The sequence below is a fragment of the Phoenix dactylifera genome, chromosome 3 (assembly GCF_051530095.1).
Source record: "Phoenix dactylifera cultivar Ajwa chromosome 3, Ajwa_hap1_PhDact_Kaust_v1.1, whole genome shotgun sequence".
Classification (NCBI taxonomy): domain Eukaryota; kingdom Viridiplantae; phylum Streptophyta; class Magnoliopsida; order Arecales; family Arecaceae; genus Phoenix; species Phoenix dactylifera.
Genome location: NC_143192.1, coordinates 10,254,402 through 10,275,566, shown reverse-complemented (window position 1 = coordinate 10,275,566; position 21,165 = coordinate 10,254,402). Strand labels below are relative to the sequence as shown.

The 21,165-nt window shown below is 53.6% G+C and overlaps 1 protein-coding gene across 6 annotated transcripts in view; it reads right to left on the bottom strand.

The window, feature by feature from the left end:
- The window catches only part of LOC103724001 (putative sulfate transporter 4.2), a 33,994-nt gene that overhangs the window by 9,184 nt on the left and 3,645 nt on the right, over nt 1-21,165 (bottom strand). The gene's annotated exons all lie outside the window — the stretch shown is intronic.

Genomic DNA, 21,165 nt, shown 5'->3' with positions numbered 1-21,165 from the left:
GAGGATCCAAATTGACTGCCATAGCCAAGATTAAGCCATGATCTGACCGATACATTTCAAACTTTCCATACATCTATTGTTTCATTCTTTGCCTTGCCTCAAAGTAAACTCAATCAAGAAAACTTGAGGAAAACACAACTTTGATATAGGAGATTTAACACCTGAAAATACTTGTGAACCTCTCACATATTTAATGTTTTCACAAACCTTAAAGATAGGTTCATTAATCTCCTTTAATCCCTCTTGCACAATTAAGTTGAATATGAGCACAACATTGAACATGAAAGAACTCACCATTTGAGTACAGTGCATTATTCAAATTAAGTTGGATCTTTAGCATGTCAACAAAAACATCATTTATCGATGCATTATCCAAAGTCATGCAATACAAAAATTTTTTCAATGCCCCAACCAATCAACAAATTATAAATTGTTTCACATAAAGATATGACATTATGTGGAGGAGGCATGAAACGGAAGTTAAGAACTTTCTTTTGCAGCATGCATTTTTCATCAATAAAATAGGAGGTTAAACACAAATACCCGTCAGTAGTAATAGAGGTCCACAAATCTGAAGTTAAACTTATCCTAGAAAGAATTGAATGTAGCCATAATACTAATATTTTCTTCTCTTTTTTATACAATTTTAGCAAATCGGTCTTTACAATAGTAACTTAACATCCTCGCAGATATAAGCAAACAAAGATCTAATGCCTTCATGCTCAACAAATTGAAATGGTAGATCATGCTTAATAATTGCAAATGTTAGCAATTCACGAAATTTTTCGAGATCAAATTTAGTAGAATGCATTGACACGGAACCTTCAAATTATGATAAGATTATTTGTCCTATGTCACGATTCTTTCTACAACCCTCTATATGATATTTCAGATTTTTGGTCCCAACCTTACTGCCATATAGATATTCTATACCACACTTCTTGCACTTACATCTTTGAGTTGCCTCGTTTGTATGAAAGAACTGATAAATAGGTGAAGTTGGTTTTCTTTTACGTTTGCTTTGTGCAAATTCACCCACTACAATCGTATTAGAACCTAAAGGTGTAAATTCATTAGACTTATCATCGTCACTCTCCAACTCCTCATTCACATTGAACACTTTGTCCATCAATATAATATAATTTAAAATTATATTAGAAGAGCAATCTAGAAAGAAAATGATTGGCTTTGAGGAGTAATTTATAAATATGTCCAAACATGATTAAAGAAATTAGTAATCTTAAAGAAATGAAAGAAATATTTAAGAAACTAACACACATAACCAGCAAACATTTAGAAAAGCAAACATGGGAAGAGGAAGAAGAGGCTCAGACTCGTCATTTAATTTTCAGCTAAATCAAAACGTTTGCAATCGGTGCCTGCATAAGTAGGCCATCCAAGATTGCATGCCTGGCATAAAAAATAGCTGATTCTTGCTTCACAAATTAGCAAAAACTGATCCAAGAATCATCCTAGCCTCTTCATACAAACATAAAAACAAAGAAGGAAAGAGGAAGAGGAGGCTCAGAGTCATCATTTTATTTGCAGCTAAATCAAAATGGTTGCAATCGGTTGCCTGCAAAAGGAGGCCATCCAAGATTGCTTACTGTCAGAAATAGCTGATTCTTGCTTCATAAATCACCAAAAACTCATCCAAGAATCATCCCAGCCTCTAAATACAACATAGAAGTAATGTCATAACTGCAGAATTTGGGCAAATCTGAAGTTAAACTTATCCTAGAAAGAATTGAATGTAGCCATAATACTAATATTTTCTTCTCTTTTTTATACAATTTTAGCAAATCGGTCTTTACAATAGTAACTTAACATCCTCGCAGATATAAGCAAACAAAGATCTAATGCCTTCATGCTCAACAAATTGAAATGGTAGATCATGCTTAATAATTGCAAATGTTAGCAATTCACGAAATTTTTCGAGATCAAATTTAGTAGAATGCATTGACACGGAACCTTCAAATTATGATAAGATTATTTGTCCTATGTCACGATTCTTTCTACAACCCTCTATATGATATTTCAGATTTTTGGTCCCAACCTTACTGCCATATAGATATTCTATACCACACTTCTTGCACTTACATCTTTGAGTTGCCTCGTTTGTATGAAAGAACTGATAAATAGGTGAAGTTGGTTTTCTTTTACGTTTGCTTTGTGCAAATTCACCCACTACAATCGTATTAGAACCTAAAGGTGTAAATTCATTAGACTTATCATCGTCACTCTCCAACTCCTCATTCACATTGAACACTTTGTCCATCAATATAATATAATTTAAAATTATATTAGAAGAGCAATCTAGAAAGAAAATGATTGGCTTTGAGGAGTAATTTATAAATATGTCCAAACATGATTAAAGAAATTAGTAATCTTAAAGAAATGAAAGAAATATTTAAGAAACTAACACACATAACCAGCAAACATTTAGAAAAGCAAACATGGGAAGAGGAAGAAGAGGCTCAGACTCGTCATTTAATTTTCAGTTAAATCAAAACGTTTGCAATCGGTGCCTGCATAAGTAGGCCATCCAAGATTGCATGCCTGGCATAAAAAATAGCTGATTCTTGCTTCACAAATTAGCAAAAACTGATCCAAGAATCATCCTAGCCTCTTCATACAAACATAAAAACAAAGAAGGAAAGAGGAAGAGGAGGCTCAGAGTCATCATTTTATTTGCAGCTAAATCAAAATGGTTGCAATCGGTTGCCTGCAAAAGCAGGCCATCCAAGATTGCTTACTGTCAGAAATAGCTGATTCTTGCTTCATAAATCACCAAAAACTCATCCAAGAATCATCCCAGCCTCTAAATACAACATAGAAGTAATGTCATAACTGCAGAATTTGGGCAAATCTAATTTGGTCATATCATAATTATGAGGTGCTGGGTGACCCACGACTTGAAAGACTTGCAATTGACCTCCAGTCAGGATAGATGAGCCATAACTTCTAACTAAGTCAGTCTACAAGCCAAATTTCATATCACACTATTTTTTATCTATATGACTGATTGGACGGAACTTGGTGTCTCCCTGCTCCCCTCTCAGAAGGACAAAAAAATCCCAGACCTTCTTCCAAAATCCAATTCCATTGCAGAAAACTGGCACATGACCCATATTTAGTTCAGTGTTCCCTCACTTTCTCCCTTCAAAAGTTAAAAGAAACAAAAACCAAAAAACAGAAGGAAAAAAAAAAAAGCCAGCTACCGAGACACCAGAGGTATCAACAGTGTAATAGATCAAGAGAGAATCCTGACGGGCCGAGGTTCCTTTGGATTCTGTGAACCTATGCTTGTTGCTATCCTTCCACACTTGAACCCTACTCCCCTTAGGGCTTTTCCTCCTCATTGCCTAGCATTTCCCATCCCTTAGAGAATAATAAGGCCATGGGAGCAAGCTAACAAGCTCCTAAGAAACCCATATCTCCTTCCTGTCTGCCTTGAAAACCCGCCATAAATTCTCTTAAAAACGACCAATAATACCACCACCCACACACAAAAAAAAAGAAGAGACTCGCTTGTTATCACAAAGCAAACTCATTTCTCTGAGCTTTTGCTGGATTTTAGGTGGCTTTGTGCAGCCTTTATCCTGATTTTGTTTCTCTTTTTCTGTTTCCATTACCACCAACTCAGTGCCGTTAAAGCCACCTACTTAGCATCATTTCTGGTCCTTAGACAAGCCACCTTCTTTCCAACTCAAACCAGCAGTCTCTCTCTCTCTCTCTCTCTCTCTCTCTTCTGGGCCCGAGAGATCCTGAAGCAGAGCACAGCTGTGTGGAGCTCCTGTCTTCTTCTTCTTCTTCTGGCACAAGAACATAACTGAGACAGCTCCCATTCATTAAAGAAACCATCTTGGGTCTGCTTCTCTGGCTTTCTTGCTGGTTGCTGCTATGCCTGTCCCGAGTTAAACCAAAAGCTTGAGAGCTCGACGTTTGAATTTCCTTCTGTTTTGCTCATTCTCTTCGGGTCGGTTCGGGTCGGGATTCAGTAAAACCCGAAATAGACCCAAAAAAATAATGAATCGGGTCGGGTCGGGTCGGTTCCAGATTCAGCAAACCCAAACCCGACCCAGAAAATGGTTCGGGTCCAATTTTACGACCCGACCCGAACCTGCGGGTCCTAAAATTTGGGTCGGGTCGGGTCGACCCGGGGACCTTAGTAAGAACCAAGCTAAAAATGTTTTTAATTTAAAAAAAAAGGCAAATGAAGGCAAAGCAGCAAAAGGAGATGGGGGGAAGTGCTACAAGTAGGGCTGGAAGTGGGCCGGGCCGGGCCGGGCCACACCTCTACCCAAGCCCAGCCCGAAATTATTTTTCGGGCTTCGGGCCGGGCCTAGGCCCGAACAGTTTTACAGAAACTCGGCCCGAGCCCGGCCCGAGCCCGGCCCGAGCCCAATTGGGCCAGCCCGATTGGACTAAAGTCCGCTAGGCCCGATCACGAGCCCGAGGAGTAGCCCACTTCCTCCGGTAGTCATACCACTAGAACCTTATGCAGCCATCGGACTCTAAACACGAATCAAGAGGATGCAACTGGAACCTGAATCTTTATACATAGATCGTCATTAGATCCATCAGACGGATGGCTGTGATTGGCCGATCGGAGTCGGTCTCTTTAAATTACTCTCCTCTGTCCGTGTCTACGGTCTATCGCCCGATGCTGGGGATAAAGCGATAAACTTTGGAGCTCGGAGACGAAGCCGCCATGGCAGCAGTTGCTTCCTGCCTCGATCTTCCTTGCAACCCAAAGCGCTTCGCTCTTCGCGCCCACTCCACCGGAGCCAGCAATGGCCTCCCGTTCCGCTCCCTGGCCGTCAAATCTCTTTCCTTCGCTTCGAATCTCTCCCTCGTCGCATTCCCCAGAGGTGGGTATTCAAGGGGCGAATACCTTGACGGCGGTGGAGAGACCCAGGTCTTCGCGGAGGTCCATCGTGTGCGAGGCCGGTACTCTTGCCTTTCCCCCACCGACCTCCTCCTTCTCCGCTCCTCCCTCCTCTCCCTCACCTCCGACTGCCCCTTCCCACCCTCATCCTCTTCCTTCCTCCGCAACAAGCTCGCTCAGGTCATCACCGCCCTCATCCGCTTCGAGTACCCCACCCTCTGGCCCTCCCCCTTCCTCCAACTCCTCCCCTGCATCCCATCCCCCGACCCCCTCGCTGTCGACATGTTCCCCCGCCGACCTCCTCCTTCTTCGCTCCTCCCTCCTCTCCCTCGCCTCCGACTGCCCCTTCCCACCCTCATCCCCTTCCTTCCTCCGCAATAAGCTCGCTCAGGTCATCGCCGCCCTCATCCGCCTCGAGTACCCCACCCTCTGGCCCTCCCCCTTCCTCCAACTCCTCCCCTGCCTCCCATCCGCCGACCCTCTCGCTGTCGACATGTTCCCCCGCCGACCTCCTCCTCCTCCGCTCCTCCCTCCTCTCCCTCGCCTCCGACTGCCCCTTCTCCCCGCCGACCTCCTCCTCCCCCGCTCGGGCTTGGGTCGGGCCCGGGCCAGGCCAATGAGATACCCGAGCCCGGCCCGAAATAGAAATGGGCTTAATTATTCAGCCCAAGCCCGACCCGAAATGCATTGGGCCTAGCCCATAGCCCGGCCCGCGGGCGGCCCGACCCGATGGGCTTCGGGCCGGCCCGAGCCCACTTCCAGCCCTAGCTACAAGAGTAGCACACGGGAGCTAGTTGTGGACGACTAAGGTTGAGTTGCCTTGACAGATATTTTATTTTTCGATTTTATTAGATATGTGATATAAACTGCCCACGTAAACCAAAAAAAAAAAGCTACAACAGTACTTGCCCCGAGCGCTAGATCGCGCCTCCCCAGGGCAACAGCAGATCGTCGTATGACACGTGGCGAATATCATGTCGCCCTTAATGATGATGGGACGGCTAAAGATATGGGCAGCCCCCCTCCCCTTTCCCATCCGAAATCGGGTAAAAAACTCAAATTAATTAATTAACATTTTCATAAATAGTAAGATTATTTTTTTAAGAGAAAACGAACTAAAAAGAAAAAAGAAAAAAGAGATAATGGCTTAGCTTTTTCTTTTGGTTTTTTGGGCTGCAGGGCAGTGGAAATGGAAGGAGCCACAGTGGCTGCTGCAGCACCACTCTACTAGTCTTTCTTCGCAGAGGGATCCACACCACACTGCAGTAGATCGAGCAAATCAAAACCATATTGAGAGAAAAAAAAAAAAGAGAGAGAGAAAAAATATAAAAAGATGAAAAATAAAAAAGAAGTTGATCTTACCGTGCATCTTCTTCTTCTCTTCCTTGGAGATCCTCAAGTTCTTGCTGAAAGGATGGCAAATCAAGAGAAAGATTAGAGAAATCGGAATAGAAAGGGTTTTAGTCTTTGAGATGAGGTATCTTGAGGAAGCTGATGAAGGTTTTAACTTTTGAGGGAGTTAGGGTTTGAGGAAGACTCGATCGTTGAGGAAACAAGCTCGGAGTCTGTCGATCTAGAGGGATTTAGAGCCTTAGAGGTCAATCTTTCCCATGCAGCAAGATTTCAGGCTCCCACCGCTCGGAGTTGGTTGATCAGTTGATGGAAGCGGCAAAGGTGTGAATGGGTAGGCTAGTAGTTTAGTCAATAGAAGAAAACCTGGAAACCCTAAGGAACGGGGGTCGGTGGATGGAAGAACTGAAGAACCTCAAAACCCTCAAAGACTGGATGGAATGTGGCGGAGAACCAGAGAAGAAGTTGCTAGAGAAGAGAATAGAGATGGACAGACTCATGGAGTACCTATAGTGATCGGTGGATGGAAGAACCGAAGAACCTCAAAACCCTCAAGGATGAAAGATCGGATGGTAAGTGGAACAGGGGAAGAGAACCAGCGTCCAGGGAAGAAGTCTCTAGAGAAGAGATCGAGAGAATGGAGACGGACAACGACGGAATGATGGAGAATGGACAGTGGACTGGAGAATGCAGTACGGCGCCTGAGCAGGACCACGTGGGCCACAGGTACCAAACAGAAAATTAGGCTTTAATGGGTTTAGAAATTGGTATCTCATCTGACCCACATAATTAACGGGTTAAATAGGAAAGAAGAGAAGAACAAGAATCCAGCCCGAATAATAAACGGGTTAAATAGATCAAACTGCTTACGATCTGAACTCATTTATCCAATTTCAAACCGCTTACGACGGGTTGAACATGAGTTAGATTGCTGGGTCGGTTCCTATTTTATCACCTGTAGATATATGTAGAATTGAAAATGGGTTCGCGCTGGCCCGAGGCCCATTAGATTGGGTTGATTTTGGGTCGGGCTTCGAGCTAGGCCTGAAAGAATTTGAATTGGATTTGAGCTTAAATGTAGAGTTCGAAATGGTGCTCGAATTCAGGCCCAAATTAAATTATTTTTGTATATTTTTATTTAGAAAGAATGATGAGGAAGTAAAACACAAATTAAAATAACTTTGGATGAAAATAATGTATTTTGTATCATTTACTTGTGTTATAGAAGGACGTTCAATTTTTAACTACCTTATTTCCTTGCGAAGTAATATTATAAAATATTAAATTTCAACTGAGTTCGAGACGGATCTATTTTTGGCCCAAACAGATAATTTGGGATGGCCTAATCGAGCTCAGGCCAGGCTCCAACTAGGGCTCGAGTCGGGCTAGGGCCTGCATTATCCAAAAAAAATTTGGCCTAGGACGGACTCGAAGCCCAAAAAAAAATTTGGCCGGGTTCGGGTAGGAGTCTGGCCTAGCCCGCTCCAGCCCACTTCTAGCCCTAGACATATCAAACTCCACCGAAGATGTCATCTCAAATGATCTACATCAGTTGGGAGCCCTTACTCTCTATTTATCTCAAGATTAACCAAATAATAGTGTGCTACATGGTGATTCCACTATACTGGTTAGACGGACCAGGAAGCCACATCACCCAACTAGAGTATACCCTCTTATTTAGATATCTAAAGGTTGGCTAGGATTTTATCTTCTTTCATGTATGTTACTGTTGCTGGTGGTCCAAACCGAGAACGATTGACACGACGGTGTGAACGGGGTTCCGCCTGAGTTGTCTTGGTTGGTGCTGGTTGCGCTCCACCTTCCGCCAAGGAACCTGCAAACAAGCCTTGCACCACCACCAGGGTGGTGATGGCCCTCCGACGGTCAAGTCAGAGGAGATTGGAGGAGGAGAGATGATAATCACAAGTCGGAGAGAGTGCTCTGGGAGGTATTGCTTACCCCCCCCCCCTTCTCCCCCCAGCCGCATATATACCTGGCTGGGAGGTCTCTCAGGGGGGTTTGTCGTCGTGGGGCACGATAGAATGGCCACTGACATGGCCGTTACGGGGCGTCGTGGAGCAGCGCTGGGTACGGTCATGGCAGGGCGTAGTGGAGCTCCGCTTTGTACGGTTGATACAGGAGATCGTGGGCAGCATCGGGTACAGCCGTTGCAGGGAGTAGTGGAGCAGGAGGCCGCGGCGTGCCTCTGGAGAATAGCCTGTCGTTATCAAAAGATCTCCGACTCGGGGTCGGAATGCTGGATCATAGGGCAGCCGACCCGGGGTCGGGCTGCGGAGCCGAGGAGGTCCGACTCGGGGTCGGAGTGCTGGATCATAGGGCAGCCGACCCGGGGTCGGGCTGCGGAGCCGAGGAGGTCCGACTCGGGGTCGGAGTGCTGGATCATAGGGCAGCTGTAGCTTTCCTGGATACGCGTGCCGATCACGTGGGGCATGGCGGCTCAATTCTCCCATAACAGTAGCCCCCCACTTCCGAGCCTGGAACCAGAAGGGGAACAGGTGAAGGGAGTGATGTTTCGAGATTGCCGCCATCCTTCGGAGAGGCGCGCGCGCTTCAAGCTTCCCGCCTTCTTTATGGCGTATGGCGGTTGCTGCTGACCTGGCAACCTGAGGATTTCGGCGGACATCCTTCCTTAATGGTGTCGATTCGCCTTTGGGGTGCGAACGACCCTTCGGCGGCCAGGCGTCTTCTGGCGTCATCGAGGTGTCACTTGCCCTTTCGCCTATTTAATCGGGGGCCCTCCCCCGTCCGTCTTCTTCTTTACGGACATTTTCGAGTTTCTCCTTTGCGCTACCATTGTTGCCGCCGAAACGTTCGCTTGCTTTTCCTTTGACGCTCTCGGAGCCGTTCTTCCTCCTCTTCAAGTGAGTTTCCCACTCTTCTACTTTGAGCTCTTCATACTTTTTCTTTTTGTACTAGTGCACCCCAGTCGTTCCGGCCTTTCCCTCCTTCTTGACCCCGTCCTGACCGTAGATTGGCCATTAGGGATGGGCGAAGTGGGAGCAGATAGCATCAAGTCAAAACTGGTCGCCGAGGACTTAGACGGATTTGTGGCTCGGTACCACCTTCCCGAGGCCTGCAATGTCACGCTCCCAGGGCCTGAGGAGAGGATGTCTCATCCTCCTCGAGGGAAGATCGCCATCAATGAGGGCATCCTCCAGGCCGGGTTCCGCTTTCCCCCTTCAGACCTAGTCTTACAGGTGCTCCGGGGTTTAGGAATGGCACCGACGCAACTGGTGCCGAACTCGTGGCGTGCTCTGACGGTCTTCCAGGTTCTCTGTCGCTTGCATGCGATTCCCGCCACCTTGAACGTTTTCTGGGAGCTCTACGGCCTGAGCGGCCACCCCCAGGACAAAGGGTGGTGGTGCTTCGCAGCGCGGCGAGGGTGCGGCCTTGTCAAGGAGGGTCCTACCTCCATTCACCACTGGAAGGAGCGCTTCTTTTTCGTTGATGCAGACCCCTCCTGGGAAATTAGGGCAATCTGGGGGACGCCGGTGAAGTCCCCAATTGGCCTGTCGAAGTTGTCGAGGGAGGAATCCGAGAGCGTCGCCGCCTTGAAGGGGTTGGTCGCCGAGGGCCAGCTTCCCCCGGTGGGCCGCCTTATTTCTGAGGATACCTTGGTGAACGTCGGTTTGAGCTCGGTCCCCACCGACCGTGAGTCCGCCATCGTTTCTTTAGCTCTTTTCTTCTCTTTCGTTCCTTCTTCCTTTCGGTTTCTCAGTCCCTGACCATCCCGTCCTTCTTGCAGAGGTCGACGACGTCATGTGGTCGGTGAAGTCGAAGGCTGTTGGTAGGGCGTCCCTGCTGGAAGCAGTCCGGAGGAGGAAACGAGCTCTTCCGAGCGGGGCCCCACCGGCGAAGAAGTCCCGTAAGGAGATACCTCCGATGCCGACCGACGAGTCCGGGCCCACCGGTCAGGGAGATGTCGTGGGCACCGACCGGCAGCTGACGCTGTATCAGCCCTCCGGTGGTAAGGTTGCCGCTACTCCGGAGGTGCCACCTGAGCCTGCTCAAGACGGACGGGTCGGACGTGATCGGTCCCCGACCCGGCCTTCGACTCGGTCGGCTCCTGATGACTCGAGGAGGGACGCGCCGAGGCCCCGGCCGAGCGGGACCCTATCAATTCCTGGGGCGACCCCCGCCCCGAGCGCGATCAGCCGGACTCTTCCCCAGGCGATGGATAAGGGTAAGGCTGCAGAACCACCATCCGGCTCCGGGGAGAAATCGGGGTCTGCCTTCACTACCGATGGCGCCCGAAATCTCATCGAAACAGTGTTGCTGGAGAAGGACCGTCGGCGGGTCCGGGAGTTGGATGTCTCTGACGTTGGGGCCGCCAGCTGCGTCTGTCTCATGTCGGTGAGTGTTCTTCTGGCCGTCTTTCACCATTTATTGGCTTTGTTGTTCTCCGCCTGACTCCCTTATTTTTCCTATTTCTTAGCTCGCCCAGTACATGATCCGTCTGGAGGAGTGCTACAAGGAACAGGCGGGGCTTTTGGCGAAGGCCGAGGACCGGCTGAAAGCAATGGAAGAGGGAGGCCGGGCTGCGGCAGGCAGGACGACCGGGGACCTCGAGGCGAGGCTCCGGGAGGCCGAAGAGCGGGCACTCGGCTTCGCCGCCCTGGAGGAGCAACTGTCAGAGGCTCGGGAGCAACTCAAAGCCGCCTCGGGCCTCGAAAGCAGGGTCAAGAAGGCGGAGGAACGGGCTGAAAAGCAGTCCCGGAAGATCGCGGACTATCGAGAGCGGTGGGAGAAGGCCCAGCGGTCTGCCGACAACGCCTGCGACCGAATCCGCTCTTTTGAAGCCAAACTAGGCGAACTGGAGTCGGCCCTGGAGAAGTCATGCACGGACGTCCAAGAGCTCCGTTCGCGCCTGAAGGAAGCCGAGGCCGCTCGGGTTGCTACCGAGGCGAAGCATAAAGAGGCTCAGGCTGATCTGCTGAGGGTCTCCTCTGAGGCCGAAGGCCGGATTGTGGCGAAGGTCTTGGAGGCCAAGGCTCAGATTATGGAGCGAGCTGAGGCGGAGCTGGCCGAGAAGAGGGCGGAAATCGGGCGTCAGGCGGTAGAGGCTTATCGCCAGTCCGCCGAGTTCGCCCATGATATGTCGGAGGCAGTGCGGACCTATCGCCAGTCTGACGAGTTTGTCCATGACGCGTCGGACGCGGGGGCCGAAGCCTTCACCTTGGGCTTCGAGGAGGGCCTGGCAAGGGTGTCGGCTAAGTATCCCGAAGTTGACCTGAGCGAGATCTCCCTCCTGGACTCCTCTCCGGTGCCATCGCCTGCTGGTTCTCCTGCTGCTTCCCTACCTCCCGCGGACGAGCCCGGCGTTCCCGACCCGGGAGTTCCTCCAAGCTGACCTCTTGTACCTTTCATTGTCTTTTTTATTTTTGTATGTCGGCGTTTTGCCCAATTGTATGGGCCTCGGCCCTGAAAATTAATGCACGTTGAATATTTCTTCATCTCGCCCTCGTCCTCTTTTTTTTTTTTTTTTTTTTTTTTTTTTTAGCTCTTGGTTGCTTCTTGCTGACTTTTGATTCCCGAAGTTCTTCCGGCGCTAGGCCAGGCATCCGAGGGTTAAACCTCAGGAAACTCTTCCGGCGCTAAGCCAGGCATCCGAGGGTTAGGCCTCAGGAAATTCTTCCGGCGCTAAGCCAGGCATCCGAGGGTTAGGCCTCAGGAAATTCTTCCGGCGCTAAGCCAGGCATCCGAGGGTTAGGCCTCAGGAAACTCTTCCGGCGCTAAGCCAGGCATCCGAGGGTTAGGCCTCAGGAAACTCTTCCGGCGCTGAGCCAGGCATCCGAGGGTTAGGCCTCAGGAAACTCTTCCGGCGCTAGGCCAGGCATCCGAGGGTTAGGCCTCAGGAAACTCTTCCGGCGCTAAGCCAGGCATCCGAGGGTTAGGCCTCAGGAAATTCTTCCGGCGCTAAGCCAGGCATCCGAGGGTTAGGCCTCAGGAAACTCTTCCGGCGCTGAGCCAGGCATCCGAGGGTTAGTCCTCAGGAAATTCTTCCGGCGCTAAGCCAGGCATCCGAGGGTTAGGCCTCAGGAAATTCTTCCGGTGCTAGGCCAGGCATCCGAGGGTTAGGCCTCAGGAAACTCTTCCGGCGCTAAGCCAGGCATCCGAGGGTTAGGCCTCAGGAAATTCTTCCGGCGCTAAGCCAGGCATCCGAGGGTTAGGCCTCAGGAAACTCTTCCGGCGCTGAGCCAGGCATCCGAGGGTTAGTCCTCAGGAAATTCTTCCGGCGCTAAGCCAGGCATCCGAGGGTTAGGCCTCAGGAAACTCTTCCGGCGCTAAGCCAGGCATCCGAGGGTTAGGCCTCAGGAAATTCTTCCGGCGCTAAGCCAGGCATCCGAGGGTTAGGCCTCAGGAAACTCTTCCGGCGCTGAGCCAGGCATCCGAGGGTTAGTCCTCAGGAAATTCTTCCGGCGCTAAGCCAGGCATCCGAGGGTTAGGCCTCAGGAAATTCTTCCGGTGCTAGGCCAGGCATCCGAGGGTTAGGCCTCAGGAAACTCTTCCGGCGCTAAGCCAGGCATCCGAGGGTTAGGCCTCAGGAAATTCTTCCGGCGCTAAGCCAGGCATCCGAGGGTTAGGCCTCAGGAAACTCTTCCGGCGCTGAGCCAGGCATCCGAGGGTTAGTCCTCAGGAAATTCTTCCGGCGCTAAGCCAGGCATCCGAGGGTTAGGCCTCAGGAAACTCTTCCGGCGCTGAGCCAGGCATCCGAGGGTTAGTCCTCAGGAAATTCTTCCGGCGCTAAGCCAGGCATCCGAGGGTTAGGCCTCAGGAAATTCTTCCGGCGCTAGGCCAGGCATCCGAGGGTTAGGCCTCAGGAAACTCTTCCGGCGCTGAGCCAGGCATCCGAGGGTTAGTCCTCAGGAAATTCTTCCGGCGCTAAGCCAGGCATCCGAGGGTTAGGCCTCAGGAAACTCTTCCGGCGCTGAGCCAGGCATCCGAGGGTTAGTCCTCAGGAAATTCTTCCGGCGCTAAGCCAGGCATCCGAGGGTTAGGCCTCAGGAAATTCTTCCGGCGCTAGGCCAGGCATCCGAGGGTTAGGCCTCAGGAAACTCTTCCGGCGCTAAGCCAGGCATCCGAGGGTTAGGCCTCAGGAAATTCTTCCGGCGCTAAGCCAGGCATCCGAGGGTTAGGCCTCAGGAAACTCTTCCGGCGCTGAGCCAGGCATCCGAGGGTTAGTCCTCAGGAAATTCTTCCGGCGCTAAGCCAGGCATCCGAGGGTTAGGCCTCAGGAAATTCTTCCGGCGCTAGGCCAGGCATCCGAGGGTTAGGCCTCAGGAAATTCTTCCGGCGCTAAGCCAGGCATCCGAGGGTTAGGCCTCAGGAAATTCTTCCGGCGCTAAGCCAGGCATCCGAGGGTTAGGCCTCAGGAAATTCTTCCGGCGCTAAGCCAGGCATCCGAGGGTTAGGCCTCAGGAAATTCTTCCGCTCGCTGGTCGGCCAAGGCTGGCGCAAGCCGAAGCGACCGGTCGGGGCTTCCGGCTAGTCTGCTCCCGGGATGATCATCGGGTTAGCCAGGCATCTGAGGGTTGTCAAGCCTCAGGGAAATTCCGCTCGTTGGTCGGCCAAGGCTGGCGCAAGCCGAGGCGACCGGTCGGGGCTTCCGGCTAGTCTGCTCCCGGGATGATCATCGGGTTAGCCAGGCATCTGAGGGTTGTCAAGCCTCAGGGAAATTCCGCTCGTTGGTCGGCCAAGGCTGGCGCAAGCCGAGGCGACCGGTCGGGGCTTCCGGCTAGTCTGCTCCCGGGATGATCATCGGGTTAGCCAGGCATCTGAGGGTTGTCAAGCCTCAGGGAAATTCCGCTCGTTGGTCGGCCAAGGCTGGCGCAAGCCGAGGCGACCGGTCGGGGCTTCCGGCTAGTCTGCTCCCGGGATGATCATCGGGTTAGCCAGGCATCTGAGGGTTGTCAAGCCTCAGGGAAATTCCGCTCGTTGGTCGGCCAAGGCTGGCGCAAGCCGAGGCGACCGGTCGGGGCTTCCGGCTAGTCTGCTCCCGGGATGATCATCGGGTTAGCCAGGCATCCGAGGGCCGAGCCTCGGGAGATTCCACTCGTTGGTCGGCCTAGGCTGGCGCAAGCCGAGGCGACCGGTCGGGGCTTCCGGCTAGTCTGCTCCCGGGATGATCATCGGGTTAGCCAGGCATCTGAGGGTTGTCAAGCCTCAGGGAAATTCCGCTCGTTGGTCGGCCAAGGCTGGCGCAAGCCGAGGCGACCGGTCGGGGCTTCCGGCTAGTCTGCTCCCGGGATGATCATCGGGTTAGCCAGGCATCCGAGGGCCGAGCCTCGGGACATTCCACTCGTTGGTCGGCCACTTGTCGCTCGCCGCCCATCGGGGTTTCTCTGTGCCCAGCCGCGACCGTGTTTCTCCTCTCCTCCAAGCGTTGCCTGGGGGGAACACGAGAAGGGTATTAAACGCTAATTAATGCGTTACCTGGGAAATCGGATCGCCAGTTGCTGCTGGTGAGGAGTGTTAGTTGAGCGGCCGCGATACGCGGGTTCTTCGAGGAGGATGCGGCCTGGGCGCGAGCGGAGACACGTGGACCTAGGGGTATACGTCACCCGGATCGTCCTGCACAAAGAATGCGATTTAAGGAGAATGACGCTTAGGAAATCGCGGGGAGATACGCCTCGGGAGCCGAAACGGCTCCGGATTCAGTGCGCCTGCATTTATTGGAGCCACCCGTATCGGAACTACCAGGGGGCCGCAGCTTGGCTATAAATACAGGTGCAGGTACGATGGAATTTGCCAAGCCGGAGCTGCAGGTTGCCATGGATCGCGGACCTCCTCCTTGGCATATGACTGAGAGACTCCTGTCGAAGGAAAGGGGAGGCGCTCCCCTTACAACTTCAGCCAACTAGCCGTTTCATCTGGGATCAACAAGGAGGGTCTCCCCGGCGGAACTCCGCTCTAGGCGTTTCATCCGGGATCACATCTCCCCTCCTTGAAGTTCAGCCTCCCGGTTGAGCTCTGCGCCGGACGCTCAATCCGGGACCGCGCCTCCATATACTCTTCCCCCTTGAATCCCTTCTCTTCCCTACCACTGGGGAAGATGGGAATATCCTTTGGAGGCGGCGTTCCCCTGGGGGCAGCGGGAGCTTCTTCTGCGGCGGCTCCTCCTCTTTTTGGTGAGGTGCTGGATGGCGCCTCCGGTTAGAAGCACCCACTTCTGGTGGGACCGCAGCCGCCCTGGGTTGAGGGTTTGGGTCCCCACCTCTTCTTTACTTTCTTTACTCCCTAATTCCCCTCTGGAAATTCCTTGTAATCACACGAGCACGCCACTGTAACCAGAAATTATTGAAATGAAAAGTATTGCACCTTTTTAAATTGTCTTTCTGGCCTTGTTGTTCTACTGGTAATACATCCGCAGGTTAGCGGAATTCCAGCCCCTTGGAATTCCTTGGCCATCTAGGGCTTCCAACTGGTAGGAGCCAGGTCGGTTTACCCAACGAACTTTATACGGGCCTTCCCAATTTGGCGCTAGCTTCCCACCTTCCGTAGGTTGAGATGCCTTAGCTCGCCTCAGCACCAGATCTCCAATTCTGAAAAGCTTCGGTCGGACTTTGGAGTTGTAATATCGGGCCACCCTCTGCTGATACATTGCCATCCGTACCTGAGCCATTTCCCTTGCCTCTTCCAAGAGATCCAAGTTCCCTCGGAGTTGCTCTGAATTGGCCTCGGGTCGGTGCGCGGCGACCCGAGGCGAGGGGAGTCCGAGCTCCACGGGGGCAACGGCTTCCGTGCCATAGGTTAGGTTGAAAGGCGTCTCTCCAGTAGGAGTCCGTTGTGTGGTCCGATACGCCCAAAGGACATTCTCGAGTTCCTCGACCCAAGCTTGCCCCGTCCGGCCGATCCGCGCTTTGATACCTTGGAGGATTGTCCGATTTGTGACCTCGGCCTCGCCGTTGGTTTGGGGATGCGACACGGATGTGAACCGATGCTCGATCCCGAATTCCTCGCAGAAGTTCCGGAAGTGCTTGTTATCAAACTGTCGACCGTTATCCGAGATGAGGACCCGAGGTACTCCAAATCGGACAATGATGTTCTTCTTCACGAACTTCCGGACTTGTGCCTCCGTGATGGTGGCCAGTGGCTCTGCCTCCACCTACTTGGTGAAGTAGTCGATGGCGACAATCAAAAATTTCCGCTGGGCCGAAGCGACGGGGAATGGTCCGAGGATATCCATTCCCCACTGTGCGAAGGGCCAGGGCGCGGTGATTGGCGCCAAGGGGACAGAGGGGACTCTCTGGACGTTGGCGTGGCGCTGGCAGGCGTCGCATTTCCGCACGTGGTCCTTCGAGTCCTCCAACAAGGTCGGCCAATAGTAGCCTTGCCTCATGATCTTATGCGCCAAGGACCTAGCCCCCAAGTGCGATCCGCAGATGCCTTCGTGGACTTCGCCGAGGGCGTAGGCCGCTTCCGCGGGGCGGAGGCACCTTAAGAGGGGGGCGGTAAACGAGGTCCGATACAGCCTCCCTTCATAAAGTACGTAGTGGGCGGACTTCTTTACAAGCCGCCGGGCCTGATCTTCGTCTTCAGGGAGGATTCCTTCGGCGAGGTAGGCGACGAGCGGGTCCATCCAAGACGGCTCCGGATCAATTGCCATCACCGCTCCAGCCCCGTCAATGCTCGGGGCATCCAGGGTCTCCAGGTAGATTGCCCTCGACAAGTTGTGCGCGTCTGCGTCCACTAGGCGGGACAACCTGTCGGCCCTGGCATTTTCGCTCCTCGGGACCTGCTGAATGTCAACACTGCCGAGGTCGGGAATGAGTGTTTGCACCTTCCGGACGTAGCTCTGCATGGTCGGGCTCCGCGCCTCGAACTCCCCTCGAACCTGCCCGACCACCAGCTGGGAGTCGGTGAAGACTTTCAGACGCCGGATGCCGAGCTCCTTGGCGAGTTTGAGTCCCGCGACTAGGGCCTCGTACTCCGCCTCATTGTTGGTCACTGGAAATCCGAACCTCAAGGCATACTCAGCTATCACTCCATCGGGATTGGTGAGGACCAGCCCAGCCCCTCCACCTTCAGGGTTCGACGACCCGTCAATGTGGAGCGTCCAGATCGGGAGATCGAGGCTGGGTGTCTCCGGCGGCTTAGGTTCCGCCTCCTGCACAGTGCACTCAGCGAGAAAGTCCGCGAGCACCTGGGCCTTGATGGCTGGTCGGGGCTGGTAGCGGATGTCGAACTCACCAAGTTCTACTGCCCACTTCACCAGCCGTCCCGCATTCTCTGGATTGCTGAGAATCTGCCGCAGTGGTTGATCGGTCAAAAGGGTGACAGAATGAGCCTGGAAATAGGGGCGAAGCCTCCTGGTCGCAGTCAGCAGCGCGAAGGCGATCTTCTCAGCCTTCGTGTACCGCGTCTCGGCATCCCGGAGGACTCGGCTGATGTAGTATACAGGCTTCTGAAGTCTTGCCTCTTCTCGAACCAGTACTGCGCTGACTGCGGTTGGGGAGACCGCCAGGTAAAGGTAGAGCATCTCCCCCTCTTGCGGCTTGGACAGCAGGGGAGGAGACGCCATGTACTCCTTGAGCTGGTCGAACGCCGCATGACATTCGGCCGTCCAGAGGAAGTCTTTTGGGCGCTTCAACACCTTGAAGAATGGTTGGCAGCGTTCGGCCGACTTTGCCACAAATCGTCCGAGCGCGGCGACCCTTCCAGCAAGCTCCTGAACCTCCTTCACTTTGGTCGGAGGGGACATATCTTGGATGGCTTTGATCTTGTCCGGGTTGGCCTCGATCCCGCGCTGGTTGACAATGAAACCGAGGAACCTCCCGGCCGAAGCACCAAAAGCGCACTTCGCTGGGTTTAGCTTCATGCGAAACTTTCGCAAGGTGGTGAAAGTCTCCTCCAGATCTGCAATGTGCTGGTCTGCATGGCGGCTTTTTACCAGCATATCGTCCACGTACACCTCCATATTCCGGCCGATCTGCTCCTTGAAGATTTTATTGACGAGGCGCTGGTAAGTGGCGCCAGCGTTCTTCAGACCGAAGGGCATTACCTTGTAACAGTACAGCCCCCGGTCTGTTATGAAGGCAGTTTTCTCCTCGTCCTGTGGAGCCATCATTATTTGGTTGTAGCCGGAGAAGGCGTCCATAAAAGACAGTAGCTGATATCCGGAAGTCGCGTCGACCAGTTGGTCTATCCGTGGAAGCGGAAAGCTATCCTTGGGGCACGCCTTGTTCAGGTCGGTGTAGTCGACGCACATCCTCCACTTCCCGCTCGCCTTCCGGACAAGTACGACGTTTGCCAGCCACTCGGGGTAGCTCACCTCTCTTATGAAACCTGCCTCCAAGAGTTTGTCTACCTCCTGGTCGACCACCCGGATCCGATCCGGGGCACAGTGTCTCTTCTTTTGCTTTACTGGTCGGTGGGTCGGGTCGACGTTGAGGGCGTGAGAAACGACCTCCGGGTCGATCCCAGGTACATCGGCCGCCGACCAGGCAAACACATCTGCATTGGCTCGGAGGAATTCCACTAACCGGAGCCGAGCTTCCAAGTCGAGGTTGGCACCGACCCGGACCGTGCGGTCCGGGCGGCCTTCTTCGAGGGGAACTTCGATTACGCCCTCGGCCGGCTCCCCGTGCCGCAAGGCCACTTCGTCTCTGGCGTCAAGTGACTCGACGCTTAGGGCCTCCATGGGCTTCTTCCCTTTGAGAGTTGCTAGGAAACACTGCCGTGCGGTCGGCTGGTCACCTCGGACCTCTCCAATCCCGGCCGCTGTGGGGAACCGCATGAGCAAATGGTAGGTAGAAACCACCGCGCGAAGGGCGTTCAGTCCGGGTCGTCCGAGGATAGCGTTGTAGGCCGAGGGGACACGGACGACCAAGAACCCGAGCCGCACCGTGGCTTCTGCGGGTGCAATGCCCGCAGTCACAGGCAGCTCGATGACACCTTCGGCCGAGATAGCGTCTCCAGTGAATCCTATGAGGGGGGTGGATGTTTTGTGCAACAATTGTCGGGAAAAGCCCATCTTTTGGAAGGCCTCGTAATACAAAATATCAGCTGAGCTTCCACTATCCACAAGAACACGCCTTACATCATAGTCCGCCATAGTGAGAGAGATCACCATGGCGTCATCGTGGGGAGTCTGAACCCCCTTTACATCTTCATCACAAAAAGTGATTACATTTCCGACCCGCTGCCTCTTCGCGACGGCCACTCCTGATACTTCCGCCGAGCCCCCTGCGTTCCTCACGGGCCGAGAGCAGCCCCCAGTGATGGTGTGGATCACTCCCGCAACGGGTCGATTCTGCTCCCGAGGCTCCTGAGGGGCCGGGTCGGCTGGACGCGGGTCTGCGGGGGGACGTCGGTCGTTTACATATCGACCGAGACGCCCTTGGCAAATGAGAGCCTCGATCTCGTCCCGAAGCTGGAAGCAGTCTTCGGTATCGTGGCCGTGGTCTCGGTGGTACTCACAGTACGCCCGAGAAGGCTTCCTCCCAGGGATCTTCTTCATCTGCCTCGGGACCGGGAGGTCCTCCCGCCCCTTGACCTCCATGAGGATCTGGGCCCGGGGGGCCAGGAGTGGGGTGTACCGGTTGAAGCGTCGGTGCGGAGAACGAGGGCGTGTGGCGCCGTGGTTCCTTGCTGGTGACGGGCTTCTGCGCCGGCGTTGAGGCGTCGGGCTCCTCCTCTGGGGTGCCTCTTTTCGCCTTTTCTTCCCGGGCTTTAGAGGGGCCTCGGCGGCCTCCTTGTTCCGGTGGGAGGCTGCCTCCTCGGCGTCTGCATACTGGTTTGCCCGAGACAACAGCTCCGGGAAGCTCCGCGGCAGGCGTTTGTCCAGGGAGAAGGTAAGTCTGCCCTTCCGGAAGCCTCGCTTCAGGGCTGAGAGAGCCACCTCCTGGCTCAAATTCCGGACCTCCAGTGTTGCCTTGTTGAAGCGGGTGAGATAATCCCGCAGGCTCTCTCCCTCGTTCTGCCGGACATCGAAGAGGGAGTCGGAGACCAGTCTTCGCCGGCTACTGACGGCGAAATGGCTGATGAAGAGACGGGTGAACTGGTGGAAGGACTGGATGGAATTAGCCTCCAGGCCGGCGAACCACGCCCTTGCCGGGCCGCGGAGGGTCGCCGGGAAGGCCTTGCAGAGGAGAGGATCCGATGCTCCATGGAGGAGCATAAGAGTCCTGAAACTCTCCACGTGGTCCCGTGGGTCCGCCGCCCCGTCGTAGGGTTCGATCGCCGGCATTTTGAACCCCGGCGGGTTTAGGGTTCGCAGGATCCTTGAGGCAAGCGCCGGCTGGGAGGAGATTTCCAAGTCGGCGAAGGGATCTTTGGAGTGGCCCTTCAGGACCTGGAGCTGTCTGTGGAGATCGTCCACCCGCCGGTCCAGGGAGCGCGACCGGTGGGTGGGAGACAAGGAGCGGCGCGAGGGGGACCGACTGGAGTGCGGGCCCCTCGAGGACTGGGGTGTCTGAGAACGCGCCCGGGTCCGCCTCTCGTACCCCGCGCAGCTCCGATGAGAAGGTCCTGGCAGAATGGACCGCACTCGAGAATCCTCCCCGCGCCGGCGCTCCTCTCCATGGGAGAGGAAGGAGCGCGGGTTGTGAGGAAGAGGCGAGTGCTCGGGGAGCAGCGGCTCCTGAGCCCGCTGCGGCACCCGAGAGATCACACCCTGCAGATTCTGCACTGCCTCCGTGAGGGTGCGAACCTGCTGGGCTAGCTGGTCGAACTGAGCAGGTTCGACCGTCTGAATGGGAGGAGAAGCGGTGGAATGCTGCTGAGAGTGTGTTGGGGACGCAGCAGCCTCCCGACCAGAGGCGCGAGAGGCTCCGCGACCGGAAGCATTGGAAGCTCCGCGACCACCTCGCCGTGCCATTACGATCGTTCTGAGATTCGGCCCTTCCTCTAGCGCCAACTGTTGCTGGTGGTCCAAACCGAGAACGATTGACACGACGGTGTGA